We start from the raw sequence: 22,479 nt of genomic DNA on the forward strand, positions 1-22,479 counted from the left end.
AGCTGATATTGTCAATTGTTCGTTTACGACTGGCGTTTGCCCGTCTCAAATGAAAAATCAATAATAATATCGTTGCATAAGGAAGAAGACAGGCGCGATGTGAAAAACTATCGGTCCTTTGCTATTAACTTGCCCATCACAAATTCGCATGATATAGACAGGCTCAATCTGTTCTTAGACAATTTTTAGCATTTATAGAAGATTTTAGTCAATATTGTGTGTGGGTTTATAAACCTTATTTGAAGCTCCCATCCCGGTTACAACCGCAGAAAAAACTATCAATCGTTCAAATTGACCACTTAAACCAAAATATATCGTCGTATTGAAAATTTTTGGCTTATTGTTAGAGAAAGTTTGATATTCTTGAAATTAACATTTTTACCAAGCTTTTGTTTTTTATTGCTGATATTCTCCGCTGGTGAAGAGGTCAAAATTGAAACAAATTATTACGCCTGACTGGTCTTTTTACAACTCTAAATATTCAGCGAGTAGACGCCAATTTCTTTCGTCCGCGCTAAATGCAAATTTCTTAAGTGGTTCGAGCTCATTTGAAATAAGGATATTATTTTTATCTGGCCCAAGAGCTCAACACCGCAGAGTAATAACCAACGACGTTTCCCGAGGTAAATTCGACGATAAAAAGGGCTCTTTTTGCCCGTTTGACGGCGCCGACTGAAAAGGCGAACACAGTAACGCACATTATGCAAATCCGAGTGCGATGTAAATGAATGAGAGGGAATGAATGGGCCAAAGAACGACCACCATTAGTCGGTGCTGCGCGCGCTGTATGAACCCATTAATTACAACAGCGCCTCCTTATATGAGTTTTGTCATGATTTATAATGGGCATAATGCTCAAGTGACCACGCGAATATAAAACACATCATCCCCTTGCCAGAGCCGAGAGAGCAACTGACCGAACTCGCACACACACACACACACACACACTCACGATCATTCATCAACGGGGTGGCACGGGGTTGCGGGGGTGGTTGAGTGTGTGTGTCGGCTAACGGACGCTGATATGACGGCCATTGTCGCTTTGCCGTTGCTCCCCGCCAATGATGCAATTATAAATTACGTGTCAACCGGCGGCTCGGTTTGGAATTGAGCAAAATACGTGAGTGAGCACGTACGATTTTGTTTTACAGTAAAAAAAATCTGCCCACAATTCGGTTTTTACATGGAAATCAGACTGAAAAAATAAGAAAAATATAATGATTGATTTGTTATAGACTTGGTGACAGCCGTTTTGTATGTTTAGTGAATTAAAGAAATTATTCAAGATGGTATTTTAATTTCAGCAAAAATTCAAGAGAAGTTCAATAAATTCAATGGGGAAATTGTAAAATTCGGGAATGATTTCCTAATATTTCCAAACATGTACCACTGCCGACTCGACACTGTGCTTTCTTAACCTCATTCCTTCTTGCGTGATTCTCGATTTGAATGGAATTATTTGAAAAAAAAATTTAATTATGCACAGTGATATTTTGTGGTGGCTGTCCGAAACAGAAGTTTTTCAAAAGGAATTAATCTTAAACAGAAGTTGCCTGAAAAGCTTAAACATTTCAGACAAATCCTTTCCAGATACTTACATGCGCTCCCAAATTATGAATTTGAAACATGAAACCTAATGTAAGCAATTGCAGGATTTAAAATAGCCCTGCAGAACCATAATAAAGATAACTTTGAAACTAAAATAATGGACAAGAAAGTGTAGCAAATCTTGAAAAAATGGAGTTGTGCATTTCCCTGTCACAGTAGAGAAGCACGGATAAGATGAGGATAAACATTGATAAAAATAGATCCATTCAGCCAGCAACTCCACAAGGGAGAAAAGTCAGCCACACCCCGGCATAAATTTCAAATTAAAAAAAGCAGCCGTGGGTGTCACGGTGGCAACCAGTTTTAATGCATGTAAAGTGCAATTTGCAATGCCGGTTGAGTGTCACCGCCGCCGCCACTGCCGCTATGGAGCAGATTGCCTAGCTGCCAGGGGCATTATATGCAATGTGCAGTCGAATTAACCCGGCCAGATTTATGAGGTGAAAAGTAAACTTTTGCATTTCACCAGTTGAGCGCCCTCAACCCCGACTGCTCTCGACGCTGAGCCGCGGCCTGTTTATCAATTCTCGCGTCGCACACCGCCGGCGAGCGCATAATTTATCCGCTTTGAATCGAGAGGGCTTTTCTGCCCAGCGTCGCCACCGTCTGCCGCCGAGGAGCAATTTTTTAAACGTATAGGTTGCTTTGAAGGGTTATTAGCCGCTTCAAAAAGGGGGAAATTGCGCTCGTGCCTCTCGGCGTTTGTCAGCTTCAAATGGAATTTATGCGCGAAATTTTAAAAAGGGGGGAGTTTTTGTTTTCCACCAAGCATAATTTGATTCATTTCAAGGCTATCCTCAATGGAATTACCTACGTTTATTTTTCAGAAAACTTTTTCCTTTTTACCCTTGCGTGTTTGTGTAAATATGCTTAATAAAGCACCCACCACGCCAGAGAGTCGACATTGAACACATTGAGGACGGAGGATTAGTTGAAGAGTGTTGTCCTTATCCTCATGCTAGGAAACAATGAGCCCATTCAAATAAATCCTGGACTTTGTGTAAATCACTGTAGTTAACTACTGTTTAACAAATTGACTGTTTGGGGAGTAGGAGGACAGTTTTATTACTATATATATTTTCTATCAGACCTTTCAGTTTCTCCCATCGGCAAAGAATAGCGCTGTGAACATAACAACAATTAAAATTTATTTGCTCTTAATGAATGCGTTCTTGTGTCAATAGTTTTTTTCGCGTCACGATATTGTCCTAGAGGAATAAGATGGATGGAAATAAAAATTCGTGCACCACCTTGGTGGGCCATGCCGTGTAGATTCGTTGATTGAAATGCTTCGTGTCCTCCGCCACTCGCTCTTAATAATGAATTCTTTTTGTCTGCTCGTCGATTATGTACTCGTGGGGCCGAAAGCGAATATTAATGACTTCATTTCACAGTCATTAGTGAAAACTGAATTTTAGTGCGGAGAATATTAACGTGAGGCAGCCCTTCGAGAATCGCAGCAGGGTTCTACGAAAGGTCAGCTCTTGGTGCCTTACGTCTCTGAAAATGCCGACCACGTGAAGTCACGACTCGCTCTGTGGCTCAGCAAGCCAAATTGCGAGCCGGGGACCACTCTCGCAGGTGGCTTTATCTTGCGGCATAAATTTACAACCTGGGACGAAAAGAAAAGGCGATGTTTCGGCGCACTGGAGAGAACTTCTCGTATATTATCTGTCTGAAAATTTGATTCTTCCCATGGGGAAGGACTTGTCTCAGAGTCACTTTAAATTTGTCACAGAATTGAGACGCCAAACATACAAAAATGAAGCTAAAGGTTTGAAAACCTTGTTATACAAGGAAAGGAATTATATTTTATTTATTTTCATCATAGGTTCTCCGGCATTAATTCATGCACTCTCTAGAAAAAACACGCAAAATATTTAAAATGAACTCGAGCGGTGAAAAGCTTTATGCACGCAAAAGTTTGTATAATAGAGTGAGCGAGAGGAAAATAAGTGGAAACGCCGACGACGAAAAATGCTTCATTCCGAGGAAGGGAATTCAAAGTGCGCGAGTCAGTTTTTACCTCGCCTGATAATATAATCTTGGAGACGAGAGAGAAAAAGCTTTGTACGCGGATATATGCGTTTTCCGCGGAATAAAATCTCGACTATGCCACTATTGCCGCCGCCAGAAGTGAAAAGAGGGCGGAGAGAATGTTATTTAGCGCAGTTTTCCGTGCGGGAAGAGATGCATTTTCATCCAATTTTGTGACGTCTCGTTGAACTATACACGGCCTCGTCTCGACATCAGCCATAAAAACACTTGCACCCACCCGCGCTCTCGGAGTGCCGCAAATCCCTTCGAAATGCTGAACAAGAGTTTCGTTCATGTGCTAACACTATTACTTTTATCAAAGCAACCCTAGAGTTTATTTGCTGGCTCGACTTCAAAAGACTCCCGCTCGCCTTTCTTTTCTTTCTTCGCTGCACAAGGAGCAGCAGATTTATTATTATTCTGCTCTCCGTGCGCGCGGACCTGCTGCATTCCCGGTCCGTTTTTACTCTGCTGCCGGCCGGCCGACCTCATCAATGGCTGTCTTTCCGCTGTCGGTTTTTCTATACACTGGCGCCGCGATTTCAACTAGATTCGAGAGCGCCACTGACCGCAGCCGGCATGCGGCAAACTCTAGTTGCAGCCTTTTTAATTGGATGGAACATGGGGAAAGGAAAAAGCTCATTAGATCGAGAGTTTTGAATTGATTGCCTGCCCAGGGCATTTCCTTGACTATCGGATGGGAACAATTTATATTAAATCATTGAATGCCTTGAGGAAGAGCGAAATATACACCATACATTTCTATATAGGGATGCTACTAAACTTTTTTCAATTTTATCAGTTTAGGAAGAAAATTTAAATATATGCTCCATATCAAGAGCTATCAGAATATATTCCTCTATACACAGTTCATCAACTCATGTTGTTTCCAATTATTGATGAAAAATTCAACATTTACTATGAGCACATATGAGAGATTGGCGGGCACAGAATTGGGATTTTTTGTAACAGAGTCCCATTTTAATCACCATGATGATTGACAAGAGTGTTGTTGGGAATGGTTGTTTGAACCATGCTTTGTAATTGGATGTGGCATACTATAAAAACGAGATATTTGGCAAATGGCTTTGAGCAATGGAATTGTTAAAACATTGCGAAACACAACACCTATTAATGTTTCAATACTTGTTTTACACACTACTTGTAATTAAAATGTCAGCAATTTCATCTCTAGATCACCTGTATTTTCTAAACAGTTTCAAAGAATTAGTGCTATAGGCAGGAAGAGAACAAATCAACCAATTCAATACATATCAATCAACAACAACATAAAATTATATTTAATGCTCAACAGGTTAATCAATCATATAAATGATGTGAATTACAAGGAGAAATTAAATTTTGTTGCAGGTGGAGAACGCGCCCTTTCAATCACAGCGCAGAGAGGAACGTGAGTACAGCGAGCGCCTTTATTAATTCCCATCCACTTAGCATTCTGACAATCAAATTTAAGGATCTTAAGGAGCGCCATTGGCACCAATTAATCTGCCGTGGCAGACAGGCACGTGCGTGGGATTTTAAAGCAAATTTGATTTTCCTTTGTTTCGCTTCAGCGCACCGCCAAACGCACACGTTCGGCAAAAATGATAAACGATCGCGTCCGAATGAAATAAACATCAACACCCGTTGGGGAAAAAAAGATCAGTGACTGCCAGCTGGGAATAACAACTCCATCAGCGCACAATTAGTATTTTATCCGGCGGACGAGCGAAATAAATATTCGTCCGGCGTGATTTAGTGACGAGAAGGATTTTTCAGAGAAGCGGCCTAATCTATTTTGGCAATTCTCCATAGCGACGAGCGGCGGCCGTCGGAGGCGCTCCGTTCGCCCTCTCTCGTAAATTTTATCTCAGGGGCGCGTTGTCGAGCGCGACAAAGGGAATACATTTGTGCAAACAGCCGAGTGCAATTATTTAAAAACGTTTGAAAAGCACAAAATGCCCAGGCACAAAGAGTTGCAGCTGAAAAAAGTGTCGCGCAGAGGCAGTTTTAATGAAAGTGCTGTGCGCTCCTCATAGTGCAGTCTCAAGAGCTTACGGGACGGCAGGAATTCTAAATTATACGTACACTTGTATACACACTTTAAGAACACGAGCTACGCCGAATGATGAGCGACGAGGAGTTTTCGCAAGAAAAAAAGAGGAAACAAACAGTCAGAGCACTGTTGCCGCGTGCGCCTCGCTGTGTGGTGTATGCGTGGAATGAATAAATCTCTTGGGCTGGAAAATAATAAAGAGGAGCGCGCAAAAAAGCGTCCCACTCAGTGAAAAGTGAGCAAGAGCGCACAAAGTTGCGAGCGGCGGCTTAAATAAATGTAAAACTGGCCAGCGCTAAAAACTTTTTCACCGCGCAATAAATTGTAATGTATGCGGACGGCGCGGTTGCATTTTTAAAACTCACGGTGGGAATTTCAGCCTACGAAATTCTGATGACTCGGCACACTCGATAGAATACACACTTACTGCGCGTACGGCAAACATTGTTTTGTGGCCGTCCCTCCCAGTGCTACACGCGTAATAATTTACTCGCTGTGCAAACATTGTGCGTGCATCGGCCAGAAGTGGACCTATATATAGGGTTCCGCCAGAGACGTCGAGACTGCTGGAAAGCACTCCACTTGCAAGCTGCACTTACTATATCAGACAGCATAATATCCTGCGCGCCCGCCGTGGAAAAGATTCGACTTGTTTGCGCAAGGTACACACAAATATACACGCACACGATTTTGGCCTTCGCCAAAGTGCTTGCCCCGCTGCCAGTTTACCTTTTGCATGAATAGTTTGGCTTTTTGTGCGCCTCGACGACTTGCCCGACAATAATGGGGCCCTTTACCTTTCTCGCAGCGATATTTCGCCGGCCACCTGAAGGTTTTGTGCATGCCAAATTGTTCGCCGCCGCTCGCCACTAGCTTACTCCAGCTCTTTATCGCATTACTCAAAAAGTTTGGCCTGGCCCAGGCCTGCTGTGTCGAGGCGAGAAACTCCCAAAGATGCTTTTGTGCCTGCACAGTTTCTCAATCTCCACTCAACTTTCACTCGTGGTCTTTGATGCGAAGCACTCAAAATTGTTTGTCTTTTTTGTTTCTTGCTAACTTTTTAACATCGATGCCTGCATGTTTATGGGAGTTTTCTTGCGTTTTTCCATCACGAAATTGATTTTTAACAATTACCCAAAAACTGTGAGGTCGGTTGATCCAAATGTAATGGATGAGGAATATTACACACCGACTCTTCTCTTAAAAATGTGTATAATTAAAAAACCTGATCAAAACCAATCAACAATTTAAATCTGGATTTAGCGCATTTCCTGGCAGATTTCACTGCTTTTGTCCATGTTTTCCTGTAGCTACGGTGTATCCAAAATCGTGTGGGCCTTGTGAAGGATAAAACTATATTTTATTAAAAAAGAATAATGCTCACGACCTTTTTTAAATCAAAAAATTTTGATGCCAATATTTAGATAATTTACATATAAGAACAACTGGATAGATTTTGGCTTCGTCACAATTATCAGAGAAATCGTTGGTGAATTCAAGGTGATCCATGGTTGGCAAAAATGGAATTGGTTATAGGAAAGAGGGTCACACGAGCATTAAATTACGGAAACGTGTGATTTTTTTCATATTTTCTTCCCCAAAACATTTTAGCCGGTCAGGGTAGGTCAATATAGAGTCTATTAACAATGTGTAGATTTTGCAATTCTAATGGTTATGGAAATGGAAACCGAGATTTGGAGTTGACGTCAAGTCGAAAAGAATCTTGATTTTTTAGTAGAATTTCTCGAAAACAAAAAAGAACACCACTCTGAAACTCTCACACAAGTTCGCACAATAATTATGTCATGGGACTTGTAAGCACATTTTCATGTGGGGTGAAGCTGGAGAAATAAAACCGACGAGTTCCTTTTCCTTGTAGTTGCAGCTGAGCTCTTTTCTCTTTTTATCGTGCAAAAATCTTTATAACAAAAAGAGAATCCTTTGAACTGTTGGCCTGGCAGTTTCGAATTCTGCTCCGTTTCTCCGCTCGATGTCAACAACAATCAAATCTCGGCCCTAATGTCACAGAGATATCTCACTACTCCTTTTGCCTGGAGGTGGCCTGTGAAAAGACGAGATTCCAAGTTGCCGTGCTCGCTGGAGCACGAGTCTTTGTGCGCAATATTGTAGCCAGAGGTGAGATAAATGAAGCGCGAGAGCGAGCAGAGAGAGGGCGGCAACGCGCAGATGTCTGACTGCTGCGATGACGACGGTGTGAGTGAATAGCAAACGAATCGTGGATCTGTATCTACGAACAAGATCTCACTTTACGCGGTCGTTGTGCCCCGTGCACTTTGGCAACAAACGACTCTCAATACGTGTTTTCGGGACGAAGAATGCAAATGCCGTGGGGCGGGGCGGCGGATTCGAAAAAGCGATAAAGCAGAGCGGCAAAGGAGGACCGTTCGGGAAACAATGGCACATTTGGTAGTGAACAAAAAGCGAGCAGCGCCGAAATTAACCGCAGAGCAAATACTCTTTGTGCACCAGTGCAGGTACCAAGGGATACAATCAAACAGCTGAAAGCAAGCGCGCACACACACACAAACAAACACTCTCTCATGGCGAAGAGCACACACACTGCGATGATGTTATTGTTATTGCCAGAAGCGGTGGGTACTGCTGCTGCTGAATGCTTCTATTATTTTCTGCATTATCTGATTTAATAAATTAAAAAAAGGGGGAAATATATATGAAGTATCCTATATACCAGCTTGCGGAATGGGAATTCCTTTTTTTTGTGTGCTGAGAACGACAGTGTCACAAAGACTAGACTTCAGATAACGATCGTAAAAGAGAATTACATGTTTGCCATTTAAATAATTTTTTAAATAATGGAAATTAGCAGCAGAAGAAAGATTACCTTGTAATTAATAGTTTTTGCTTTATTTTGCTGGTATTTGTATGCCCATTTCTACAAGTTAAGACTGTAAATAATGCAAGTAGTGGAATATTTGAAATGAAAAATTAATTTGTGATGTCTTGCCTAGCTCTCGTGTTTAAACACACAATGTACCGTGCACACGCGAATTTTTTGCCCATTCAGCTTATGCCTGGCCTTTAAAACGCTTTTTTTTCGCTTGAGGAAACCGCAGCCATTCTGAAAATTCAACTATGCGCTGGGCACAACACATTTAGCAAAACGATCGCATCTCCTTCGGCGCCGCTCCTTTGTGTTGGCATGCTCTCCATATCAGATTCATACTAATGTGGAGGGAGGCCTGTCGTGGCTGTGCGCTGCATGTGTGTGTGTGCGCTGCCGAGCAAAATTACACGCAAAGCACATTCACACCCAGCGTCAGAAAAAGCACTCTTCTTTCGGCGCGAAACGCTAAATAAAAGTCATCCGACGAGAGTGCAAAAACGGCGAAGAGAGGAGCTACTTGTGAACCGGCTTATTGAAATAATGCAAAAGGAGATCGTGCGAGCGAACGCTTCTAAGAGACGCACGACGGATAAAGTTCGCGCGCTAAAAGTGGCCTGCGCCGAGCTCCTATATATCGGAAACTTCAATCGCGTCTCTCTCGCCGCCCGCTTAGAATGAAACGCGGCGGCACTTAAAAAAGGCATATAAACTGCTGTGTTTGAGATCGTCGATTGAAAAGTGGCAACTTGAGTTATTTTAAAGTGTGATCACATCGGCTTTTTGTTGTCGTTGCGTTCCAGCTGTTTGTAAATCGAATCAGACATTTATGTATATGAATATATATCTATAGAATATTTTAAGACCTGTTGATATCTAAATTTGGCAACAAAGAAGAAATAAAAATTCATGCATAGTTAACAATTCCTTTGAAAATTACTAAAAGAAAAAATCAATGTTATCTTCTCCTGAATTACTAAATCTTGATATGTAGTTGATAATTTCTAGCATTAATAAAATTTTTAACTACTTACCATAATCAGAGAAAAAGCGGACAAAGCTTTCAAATTTGAAAACCACGCTCTATAATATTTTCCCCATAACTGAGGTTTGTTTTACTTTGCTTGTGTACTCAGAATTAAAATTTGGGATTTAACCACATTTTTGTGTTAGACTCAAAACAAATAAACCTTGATAATTAATGTTGCTTCAACAGCCTCTGCTATAAAATATTCACCGCAGCGCCCAACAACACGTGAAAAATAATTCAGCCGGCACAGCTAATTTGCTTTTAATGGAACAGTCGCCAAAAAATCCAATTATTCCTCACACATAGCCACAGCGAAGCTCGTTTATTTGCCAGACGTAGCACCACGCCGGTGGAATATGCATGTATACTTTTATATAAAATTGCAAATAAAGTGCATGCAAACAAAAGCAGCACGCGCGTCGCACGGCGTCCAAACAGAGCGAGCAGCCAGCCGGCTGGGTAATTGAAACAAAGCGGCGTGCATGCGCGAAACTGCAATAAAAAAATCAGCCTTTGCTTTTCGAGCACATACGGATTTTTTGGGCTCGTTTGCTGGTGGCACGTGTTACATTATTCGCGGCACCCGACAGCCTCCGGCACCGCGGGCACGAGCGTGTGTATTATGCATTGTTATTTCCGCGTGGGAGTCGCAGACTGTGTGCGGTGGCGGCGCATTTCGCGTGATTCCCAATTGTTTGGACGGCAGCAGCCATTTGACGAACGCACGGTGCCAGATGAATAACTAACTCAATCACGCTGTCTATTGCAAACCACTTTTGGGATTTCAATTATTACCGACCAGCCGATGCCCGCTGGACACTTGATACAAACACATGGCGAACGTGCCCAGTGCAGTCGGTGTGACGAGCGTATAACGTGACTGCGGCGAAATGACTTACTCGCTCGTTTAATTTAATCTCCACCTCAATTCGCAAATGCGTCGATGAATGCCAGATTATTAGAAACCCACAAGTCCTCAAAGTTTGGTGCCACAAGTGAAATTTACATCCGAAGCCTATTTGCTTGACGCGCACATATATAGTATCAAATTTATGCGTGGGTTCTTTGTTAACAAATCCCCGCGTTGCCAAATGCCAAAATAGAGCATGATGAGTGTGTTTCATGTTGAAGCTTATAGCAGAGAATATTTGTATATTATTTTTAAAGTCAAATTATTTGCAAACTCTAAAATACGTAATTATTTTTCATATTTTGAGCCGGCTCACAGTAAAAATATCATCCACAGTAATATCTCCTTTCTCTGATCGTTCTTGCACTTTTTGTTAGGATCAGTAAAAATAAACACCAAATTACAGTCATAATTCTTTTCACGTTTCCACCTTTTTTCAGCTCATCGCGTCTGATAGTTGACCAAGTGATTCAGCTCCTTTACCATCGGCACTGTCAAAAATAAAATTCTAGTGGTCCTTTAAGTCAAATCTCCCTAAATCGAGCTTATCCTGTATGAAGCAAAATTTTGAGAATGAAACCTGAAACTGCTTTTGATAGTCTGACTCGAACCACCAGTTACTTTAATTACAATTTGAATTGCATTGGAGCTCCAATAGAAACGTGCCAATTTACTGTGAGCTGAAAATGTTTGTGCGATCGACATAAATCTCACTTACAAACACGACAAACAGGCACACACTGCAAACTACGAATGATGTATGTAGCGATATAAAATTACCCCTTTTCAAACACACGCGCGTTACGTTCATTTCACATCACATTAGTGCCGCCATCCAGCTGAGAGTTAGTTTTTGTCTCAAAATCCCTGCATCATCGTGCATTCTGTGTATTTGTTATTAACTTATTCCTGATTGAGATCTAGCGCTGGCAGAATGACTGGCCTAAGCGGAGTGGCCTCTCGAAATACTGCTGCGTCCAGAGGCGGTTTATTCTCTCTCTTCCCTCGTTTTGCGTTATTGACTGCCACTTACATTGTCGCAAAGCGAGATATACAATTGTGCATACGGCGTGGGCAACGCTTGGTAAAAGCAACTTCACAGGGCGAGAGCGAGTGCACAGCCAGCGGGTGTTCGGGACACACGCAGCGAGATCATTCAGATTTTATAATAAGTCGTAAGAGTTTATTTACCCTCTGGCTAAATTACATCTAAAGCGCTCCACGGATGGGGTCGCGTTCGATATCAACGCTTTGAATCTGCACAAAACAATTTGCGTCGTCGTCGCTACAAAGGCCACGCCGCTCGACAAAACGCATTGTTTGGCCATTGTAGCCAAAACGAAATGGTTCGGCGAAATCAATTTCCATTACCGAATAGCATGTCAGATTTATCCATTCGTCAAAGGCAAAAGCTGCAGCATATTAATGTGGAATGATATCGTATTTTTTTTTTAATTTTTGTGAGACCGTAAAAACTTTCCATTTTTTCGCCTTTTTGAATGAAACGCAATGAATGAGGCCGCTTTTATCTGCACGAGCACTGCTGACTAGCATAACTTTAGAACGCGGAGCATCACTATTCAAGTGAGGATGAGTAGCTGACACTCCACTCGTGAAGTCATGTTATAAATGTGATATTTTGTTTTGAAATGAGACCTACACCATATTTAATAGCTCCCAGAGACATTTTAGTTATGATCAATGCAGTGGCATACATGCGTGAAACGGAATATAATATGTCGGAGTAAAAAGACGTAACTGCCATATTCGGAGAGAATTTATCATATTCTCTGGAAACTTTCCTGATGAGTCACTTTTCGCTTTTAAACACAGCAGTTGCGTCTCTTTGAAGCGCACGCTGGGTGAAAAATGAAACGTTGCAGGGGCACAGAGTATACTGACCTTGTGCAGAGAGTAATTTATTATTTCCGTGCATTTTAAGATATTGAAGTGTCAAATACATAATTCTTTTCCTATATTCTCTATTTGGTTATCGAATAATTTACAGATTTGACCGGGGAAATTTTCAATATGGCCATTTTAGAGTGCGGCAATATGTCAGCACGAGCATAAATTTGGCAGTATCCGGGAAAATATGCACTGCTTCAGTGAGAGTGCCCAGAGGGTCGTTCACTTCCCAGCAGAGGCGACGTCCGATAAGAAAATATTGTAAGTTTCCCCTTTATTCCCTCGCAGCAGGTCCACGCGGGGTGAAAATACATAATATATTGATCCCTTACCATACCTATAGAGCAGTGCGGTGCCTGTACAGCGCGCGGCGACGGATAAACTTGTTCCCCAAAGTTTCTATCGCCCCGCCAAGCTTATGCATTTTCGGTGCAATCTCGGCAGAAAACTTTGATAAATCCCTGCTGCCGAAAAGGTGTTGCATATAAATCAAAGGGATGCTGGGGGTAGGCGCGCATATCGCGAGAGAGGGTGACATGCACAGCAACTTGCCATCCGCAGCTCTCTCTCATTCATCTTTCTCCAACAGCTCGTGGCGCGTGCATGCATACCAAAATCTCGGCTACCTGCCTCAGCCTTTTATGTTTTTTAATGAAAAATCGGTAACCTTTGTGCGTGCCTCTCCAGCAGCAGGAAATTTTATTTCGGCAACCGTATTACGTATTAGTGCGCAAACAGCTACTCGATGGCTTGCTTGTTACCGAATTATAATTGAATTCGTTCGTCCTCCGAACGCACAAGTGTTTTGTTTGTTTCTGCCGCTGCCCTGGCCGTCGCCCAATTATAATTGTATTTGCAGCAGCGGCGGCGACGGAAAGGGGATGGAACGAAAAATCACCGTTGGTAATAGCATGCCGAAAGGAGGAATACAAACACACGCGGTGGAAACAAAACGCTGCCGTGAATAAATAATCGACGATTATCTCCGCGGACTGAGTGATTGACCATTAAATGAAAATAAAAGGTTGGCGTCGTTTTTGGCGCACCTGCTGGGTGGCCCCCGCATCCAATCGATACGCACCAACTATTTATTTATTTACGGCCGAACAATCTATACACATACACTCGCCGTCTAGGGGGGCTGCGATGTATTCCGAGTGTTGTACACACAGCCGAGCGCTGAATAAATTGCTTATTAAATTATGGATCGTTTAATAAGCGGCGGAGAATTGCTCCACCGGCAACACATACATATTATTCACCGGCAATAGTTGCATTGTTTGCTCCGGCTGCAAGAAAGCGAGTTCTGTTCGCGTATGCACGGATTGCTACTGGCAGCAGCTGTACCTCGAAATTTGTTCGCGCATTGTTACGTGTGTTCTCCCTCGAACGCAAGAGTGACTTGCTACTCATTCATTAATTAGCAGCGCGCAACGTTTGCCAATGTCGTCACATGTTACGCGCAGATTTCAGGACAGGAAGTGCTGGAAACTCTGCTGCCTGCCGCGATATTGCGGCAAAACTTTTTATTTCACCGAGCGCGCCATATTTTCCTTCAAAGGTAATTAGATCAACAGAGCACGCCTAAAATTTGGTGGCTAGAAAATCGGAAAAAGACTAGTGAATTTTACCTTTATTACATTTTGTGCAATATCAGGAAATCCCTGGGTGAAATTGTTGCCAATAAAAGGAATTCGTAATCTATATTTGATTCTGTGTGATTTTAAAAAAAAAAGATAACGAAATATCGAAAAAAGTAATGTTGATATCATGCTAAGCTCAGTTTAAAATTGCTTTGGACGGGTAGATATGCCTTTTTGAAGCTAAAGTTGGACATGAAATCATCCACTTCTCTTTGCTTTGATGTTTGCTCTCGCAATCAACAAAAAGCACAGGAAAATCCTGCCAGTAATCCTCCAGCTTTGGGTGCAAACATCAGCTCGTGACTGTTTAATTAACTTTGCTGCAAAACTGGAATCTTGGCAGCGGCGCGGCGCCGCGTCGGCTGTTTTCGATTCAAAACAAGCAGCGCGAAAATCGAGTTTCATGCGATGATGCTGTTTGTGAGGGCTTAATTCACGGAACAAACTGGCAAAACTCAGACATGACGAGCGAGTGTGCAAACTCTGCCATTAGGATGGCAGCAGAACAGACGCACGCAGTTTGGTGCTACCTCAGCTCGTGTGTGCGTGTGTGTGTGTGCTTTCGGCCGCCGACTCCCCTGTTGCCAACAGGCCTCATGAATGATTCACTCCTTTATGCACTCTCGTCGGCTAGATGCCCTCAAACTATTTACTTTGTAAATGGTATAACTCGATTGGATTTACCCGTCGCGCTTGAACGAACAGGCGCACCATTCCTGCTGCTGCCGCCGCCGCTTAACCCTTTTAATAATACAAATTTCATAACGAACTCGCGGAATGAGCGAAAGCGGGGAGGGCAGGCAGCAAAACAAGCGTGAAATTAATTCGTGCGCCGGCATGGTGTCTCTGCAGACAAAAAATTGGATAAACGATTTGTGCTGCATTAGCCGAGGCGATGAAGACGCGCGCTTTGTGTGCGGCATTCCGAGAGTGAGCGCAGATAAGGCTATCCACGCGAGTAAAAAACATCCATGGGCAACCCTCGTCACTGCTACGCTCGGCAGCCTTTGTGTATGACGCCGCCTTGGCTGACAGACACTTTGACACTTACAAAGTGAAATACAGTCGAATTGATTTCATTTAATGTTACAGAACTTATCATTCCTCATGCTGATGGATGCAGCCTGATGTCTGTACCATTTAAAATTTAAATACACAGTTTAGAGGCTGTAAAACAGATTTGGAACGGGTTCCTGTGTATAGTTTTTGCTCATGCAATAACTTTGAAGCACGTTGTTAAATTAATATGCAATTTTTTTCAATATTTTAACCCATATAATGCAAAAGACTTTTTAAAGGTTGTTTATATTCTTCTTGAGTAAAAATTCCCTCGAGATTGGTTGCATTCTTGAGAGAAAAATTAATGACAAGACTTCATTCTCGTTGATCTCATCTTGTTGATTTGATTTTGTGGAGCCCAGCTGTGGCATACTCTTGAAAAAGGCTTATTGAATAGTATATTTCTATCCGTGGCAAATACTGTAGTATTTTCTACATTGATTTTTATTTTTATCTCATTATGAAATAGGGTGGACTAGATATGCCGAAGCTGGTTGAGTTTCATCAAATAATAGCACTGAAATCTAGGAGGATGAAGTTAAACCATTTATTATCACAGTTATAAACAATGCTTATCCCATCTTGTAGTGGCGGAAGCGCCCACAAAGTCCTGCCATTCATTTTCCTTTCAAGAGTCGTTTTTAATGTTAAATTTTCAAAAAATTTGAACCATCTTTTTCGATATTTGATAAGTGGATGCATTGAATTCATGGAATTTTAATTTATCCTACAGGTAATCATTGTGCACCATTTTTCTAGCACTTTTACTAAAAGTGAAGACACTCTTACTCAATCTTGATTTTTATATATTCTCCTTGGAAACACGAGGATATTGAATTTATTGAAAAGTATAAAGACGTTTTTAATTAAAGACGTGTGCCTGATTCTCTTCATGAGACCAAATGGGCATGAATCCCACAATTTAAAATAAGACATTTGAACATGTTGATCTTAAAAAATATTGCGGACAAAGTCTAACTATTTTTTTTTTAAAAATGGCTTGAAACAATTGTATCCCCCCTGATAATGTACAAATTTGAAAGAAATTCTATGTAAAGAACAAAAAATAACTCGTATTAAGGATTCAAAACCATATTTTTCGTCTTAAATCCCAAAGACCAACCGATCAAGATCTTGTAGCTTCACAGCTACATACAACTTCCGCATGAAATAGGCCACCAAACCAAACAACTTAGGTCTCCTCGAGCAGCTCATTCAAGCTCGGCATATTATTATGCACAGGGCGATCATTATTCAATAACACAAAGAACAGGCTGAAGTGGCCTCCTTGGTTTCCGGTGGGCGAGAAAAGCCCCGTACAACTTTTCATGTGTGTGTTTGTGTGCTCCGCTCGTTCGTTGGTTCTCCCTTGCAAGATCAATCTGTCTAATTCCTCTCCTGAGAGTGCGGAGGAAAATAAATAAATGTTAGCCTGGTGTCAAAGTTGATGTGTGTGTGCGAATGCACTGAATGCTTTTATTGTGCCCGCGTCGATGCAATGCGTTGGGACGACGCAACTTTTCGAGAGCCCCGCCGCGTCCGCTGTGTTAGAGTAGAAAAGAAGATTACTGACGGACCTATGCCTCTTGACAAAAGCCCAGCCGGCCGGTCGACTAGCTACTGGCTCTTTCCAGAATCGCTCTGTATTTTGCACGTTCGACGCACAAATTGGGGGTAAAAATGACACATTCATTATTCTCCATTAGCCAGCATTACCTATTCATGTATGGAAATTCGACTACACACACGCTGATTTTGACCCCTCCGTATGCGCGCGCGAGATGGGTGGCTTTTATTAAAATGTTACGCGTTTCCGAGAGCGAGAGTTTATGTAATGTTAACGTGGGGACGCAGCTCGCTGCACGCTGGGGATCAGCGGTTTTATTCATGCAGGATCTCTCGTATTTCACCGCTGCTATCGATTGATTTTATCGCGCTGAATAGGTTTCGTGGCCATTGTGAGCCATCAGATGCCGTGGGATATTGCGATCATTCCGATTTTATGGCAACTAATGTCCCGAAATTTATTACTCACGGGACATTCCGAGACTGCGTGGACTTAAATTTATCCTTGTGAATGCATATTAACAGCAATTCAATGGCTTTATTGATGATCGGGGCGAATCTAATGTTATCTCTGAGGGCGCTTTGAAAGTCAATCGAGCAGGAACACAACGCATCTTTAATTTGATCTAAATTAAGGAAAATGCACACATATTTATTTAGCAGGTCGTTTCTACGCGAGGAGGAGCTGACAGTGCACCATTTTGAAGCTGTTAAATTGAAAAATCAATAACTTGCAAAAGCCGTCTGAGAAATAAGTGATTGATAAACATGAGATTCATATTTCACGCCAGCGCTTCCACTCTCTCTGTTTGCCGGCTGCTGCGAAAACGTTCCTCTATGGCAAGTGAAGCACCATACCGTATATTACATTGTTTTTGTCACTGCCTGCCAGTCGACGTCATGCGCGAGGAAACAGAACAGCTCGCGCTTTGTAAATATTTTTCACGCCTTTTGCGTGCACCCCCATAATGCGAATCCCAGCAGTCGACGGGCGCTGCTCGTTTCGCAGCAAAATCGTTGTTTTTTGATGTGTGCGTATATCATGGAATCGTCAGTAATGACTTTGCGTGCGTCCTTTTTGTAATAAGCAACACACTCTGGTTTATGTTTCGCAATTTTCCGCTGAATTCATGTAACGCCATTGAAAACGCGAAACGAGTTGAAGCCAGTCATCACATCCCCAGGGAACTCATGTTTATTATAAAATCGGAATTTCAATATTCTCTTCTCATCAATATGCGAAACAGGGCATTGTTTGTTCTAAATTTCAAAACATAGCATTTATGTCAAAATAAAAAACGTTCCTTTCCATTAAAATGTGTTCTCTTTGGCTACACAAACATTTCGCAATGTTGGCAAACCCCTTGCAAAAAGAACGCTGGAAGAAAGATTATTGGAGGATTTTTGCTCATTCTTTGGATCAAAAGAGAAAACTTTCCTCACAAAAATGCTCGCAAAACAATTGCTTTGCCTCGAAAACTCGCTCGAACGCGCCGTTCTTGTTTAGATGGATTAAATATATACATTTTTGATGAGTAAACAGACAATGGCTAATTATGTTTTAACAATAAAGGAGACAGCTCCAGGCAAGCTAATACGCGATCGATATTTTGTGAACACAGAATGACGATCTGCAGCCTCTGGCGTTAAGCGAAATTCACAGAGAGCAATATAATAATAAACCCCTTTTGATGAAAGGCTTTTCCTTATTATTGCGTGAATTAATTCCCTTACCTGTCTTTTGGCAGTTTTTGCACCCTCTGCTCCATCAAAGTTCTATTTGCCGATGGAAAACAGCTTTTATAATGAATATTTACGTATTGTCGAACGATATAAACTGACAACTACATAAAATCATCCTAAGGCTTACTTACAAAACATTTTATCTTTTTTCCCTTTGGGTTTAGAATCCAAGTATACATGTTTTTTTGTCCCGAAATAGTCTAGCCGGTAACAAGTCTAGCCAATTAACATGGGGTGCTAGTGGTTTTTCTTTTAAGACTATAGTTTATATAGCCAAGTAAGGACACATAACGCATAAAAATGGCATGTGATATTCGATATATGAGAAATATAATCTGCGGTAGCAATATATAATAGGAATTCATTTGCCAGAGCAAAAGAATATACTCTCCCTTGTAAATAGACAGTAAAATCTGTTTTCTTCTTGACAGAGAAAATTTAATATTTTTTCAGCTTGATTTAAAATTTCGATTGAGAGCTTTATCTCGCGAAGAAGTAGATACCGCAATCTAGGCAACCTGTAAATCAATAGATTAATTCCTATAAGATTTATTTAAGAACTCTTTTCATCAACTAGGATGAAGTCATGTATATTCTTGTAAAGAATGAAAACAGATTATATTAAGCGTACCTATTTTCCCTGAGTGCTATAAGGTCCAATCAACTTAATCATGTTTTATTTGAAACAAAAATAATGCAGCTTCCAGAGTGAATCGCGAGCTGTTTACTTTTCTGTGTTTCCGCAGAAATTTCCTGCCCAACTAGTTTCAGATTCTTTTTATAGTCCTAATTAATGAACTAGAATGGGGCGTGAGTTACAATTAAAGTTTGTTCATAAATTTCCATACAATAATATCCACATTAACACGTATTAAAAACCACGTTGTGTGTGTTATCCCTTATCATCAATTGCAGAATTTAATACTGTTTCAGTTAAATTGCTATGCACATCCACATTTAATTTCAACTGAAGACGTTCTCGATTGCATCTATCTGCATCTTAACTGATTTAATTTTACCTAATACTTTACTAAGTATTTCATTTATGCTAATGGTGAATCTGGATTTCCATCAAAATATACACATTTTTCCTACACTTATTAATTTCAACCATTGAGTACTTACATGGTTTTGTCAGAAATTAATGGTCATTTTTATCAAGCATTATAGAAATAAAGGTGGAAAACAATTGTAATAAATTTTCTGCTCCTTCCGCTTCTTGGATCTCCTTTTTTGGAGGAGCTGTAAGATGCGAGGAATTCGCTGGGAAATCGGTATTAAACGAGAAGGCGAAAGCTGGAAGCGCTGAAATGAATAGACGAGTAATCGATGAGCCGCACATAAATTTGCGAAAAACAATGGCAGGCGGCGGCGTCGGCGGCGGCGCAGGTATTTAGCCCTCTGTAAATCTCGTCCTTTCAACGCATAGGGGGAAGACGTGGTCGTCGAGGGAATAAATTATTTTCGGTGAAATCGCTTGCCAGCTAGAGATTCGCTCTCGGCAAGATTTTCTTTATTCTCACCGGCGGCAAATCAACGCGGCAGAAATCCTAAATCTTAATTATTAATTTGCGCGCGCGGAGGAAGAGCGGCTCAGCCTTCAGCCGCCTTGCGTGCAGTGTGCCTGCAAGACATTTCATCGGCGCGGTAATTGAAAACACGAGACAGCCACCGTCAAAAGTCGGAGCAGAGTTTGGGGTGCGCGCTAGCGTTTTACTTTGAAATCGAATTAAACGAAAGGAAACTAATTATTTTATTTGTAATCAAATTAACGAAATAACTCGTCTGCTGTTGTTGCGCGCAGGTCTCGTTTCTTTCCCCACTTTCTCACCCCCATCTTGTTTTCCAATCGCAATTTATTTCCCTTGTTGCGTAACTCCTAACGTGAGATGATTTTGTGCTTCCTCTGAAAGTGAGATTCGCTCGGAGGTTAACTTGTTTCGAATGCAAAGCGCGGCGACGACGAGAGCAACCAGTTTTTCGCTTTATTATGACTCGTTCGCTCTCTCCCGCGCGCGCGGTTGAAGGTGCAATTTGCATACAACGAGTTGTGGGCTTCTTATCAACAATTCATCCGCTCTCTTGCTTAGTCAGCTTTTGTTACTTTGAGCCCGTGAGCGTGTTGAATGTAACAAGAGTATTCAAACGTATAAAAGAGTTCCTCGTCGAGAGCAAGCAGCACTTTTCTGCATCTTAATTATCCTATCCGATTATTAAAGTGATTAATTAACTTGAGCAGATTGCTGAAAGCTTAACTTGATCTGCACACTAAAAGAGGAATGCAACTGAAAATTTTTTTGTTGCCATTTTGTATGAACTGATCCTTAAGGGGGGAGGTAAGGCCAATAGTATAAACTTGACTTTTAATTATTGCCTTGGTTTCAGGTATAGTAAAAATCCGAGAAACCATTCATCATTAAAACTTTTTTGCACGCGATGCGTTTTTAAATCGTGTTTTTTTTAAAGAATTTAACATTATTTTTTGTAAAATAACATTCACGTGCTGCTTCTAAATAAAATTTTATATTTTCTGGCACACGAGAGAAAAAACCTTTAATAAGACATTTTTTGGAACTTGCAGAGTCTGGATAGCTCCGCACGAAAGTAAATTATTTGACTAAACATAGACTATGTTAAAATCTTTGATTCAGCATCGTCAGGTCAATGTAATATTTTGACACGTATATATCTAGGAGATAAATAATTAAATTAATTGACTAGTTTTGAAGAAGTGTCCCGTTAGGCCAGTTTGCCTTTCCACGATGTCACACAAAAATAACTCCTGCTCAGAATCCACACCTAAACCTGCGTTGGCGGCACATTCCATTGTTTGGATTCTTGCGTATTCAAAGAGGGTAAATTCGTAAGATATTGCATTCCACAAACGAATTAAGTTTTGATATGAACGTAGCTGATCCCAAATAGGGTTGGAATTTGTTGGATTAAGGAGAGCTTTATCGAAATTTTTATGCATCTTAGTGAGGTCGGCTGAATTCTGCCAGCAGTTAATTTGCTGATAAGAAGTTTCTAAGCCGCTCAACCCCATCAATCCCGGCTTGAAGCGTTTTGCCACACTGCACTCTGCACCTCCAGCTATATAGAGAGAGCTATAGAGTAACATAATCATTCACCCGCCGTGTATATACGAACGGCACAAGAGAGCAGTTGCACCCAATGATTGCCGGGGTTGAGCAGATTAATTGAACCTCGAGCGCGTTTGCATTCAGCTGTCGCAAATTAATTATGCAAAACGGCCGCACACTCGTGTGCAATAAGACTGTCTGACACAAAGTGACACGCCGACGACTCTGATTTCCTCTCGTCGTCGTCGACGGTGGCTGAACTGAATGCGCAACAGCAGCAGCTGCACCTAGACCAGATTCTCGGCGGCTGAAATGCCGTTGCGGCGCTGGCAGCCTTTAAAATTACAGTTTAATTGCACACAATGGCGATGTAATTCCGCGCCGCCCGGCGGAGCAGTGCTAGTGCTAGGATAATAAACGTAAATATTCACGTGAGAGAACTGGTGTGAACTCCCAGCTCGTTTTCTCGCTCGCTCCAGTGTTTAATGCTCGCCACGCGTGATTAAAAAGTGTGCATGCGACTGACTGTGTGCGAGCATATGGAGAGCAAAGCGCCTGTGGAGATACCGTGCCGCCCAACTCGGTTCTATTTTGCTAACTAAGCTCCCAGCGCTCTGAATATTAATTCATCAGTGAAACTGCACCAGCTTTACTTTGTTGTAATTTTGTTCGAAGCAAAAGAGAGAAAATTGAACATCAGTGATATTAGTTTTTTATAATCCACCCACAGTTTTATGGTTATTTTTTCGCTTCTAAAATACTTTTTCTCTTTGAGAAATTAATTAAAATAGGGTACACGGAATCTTCTTCTTAGCTTCAAAATCAAAAGATTAAATTTTAGTGTGGTGAAGATTTTTATGAAGGAGGCTTATCGAATGGACGGTGAGTGGCGGACTGGGTTTCACAAAATTTGGTCAATCAATTTCATTTAAAATATCATGTTCAGCAATGAGTGGGATACATTTTTTTCAAG

At 41.5% G+C, this 22,479-nt stretch overlaps 1 protein-coding gene across 3 annotated transcripts in view; it reads left to right on the top strand.

Moving 5' to 3' along the window:
• LOC135942347 (connectin-like) overlaps nt 1-22,479 on the top strand; it is a 131,123-nt gene that overhangs the window by 20,196 nt on the left and 88,448 nt on the right. For all 3 annotated transcript variants that reach the window (XM_065488416.1, XM_065488417.1, XM_065488415.1), the window contains exon 2: nt 5,017-5,056. The gene's annotated coding sequence lies outside the window, so the exon portion shown is untranslated. The remainder of the gene's footprint in view (nt 1-5,016; nt 5,057-22,479) is intronic.

Source organism: Cloeon dipterum, chromosome 4 (assembly GCF_949628265.1).
Source record: "Cloeon dipterum chromosome 4, ieCloDipt1.1, whole genome shotgun sequence".
Lineage (NCBI taxonomy): Eukaryota > Metazoa > Arthropoda > Insecta > Ephemeroptera > Baetidae > Cloeon > Cloeon dipterum.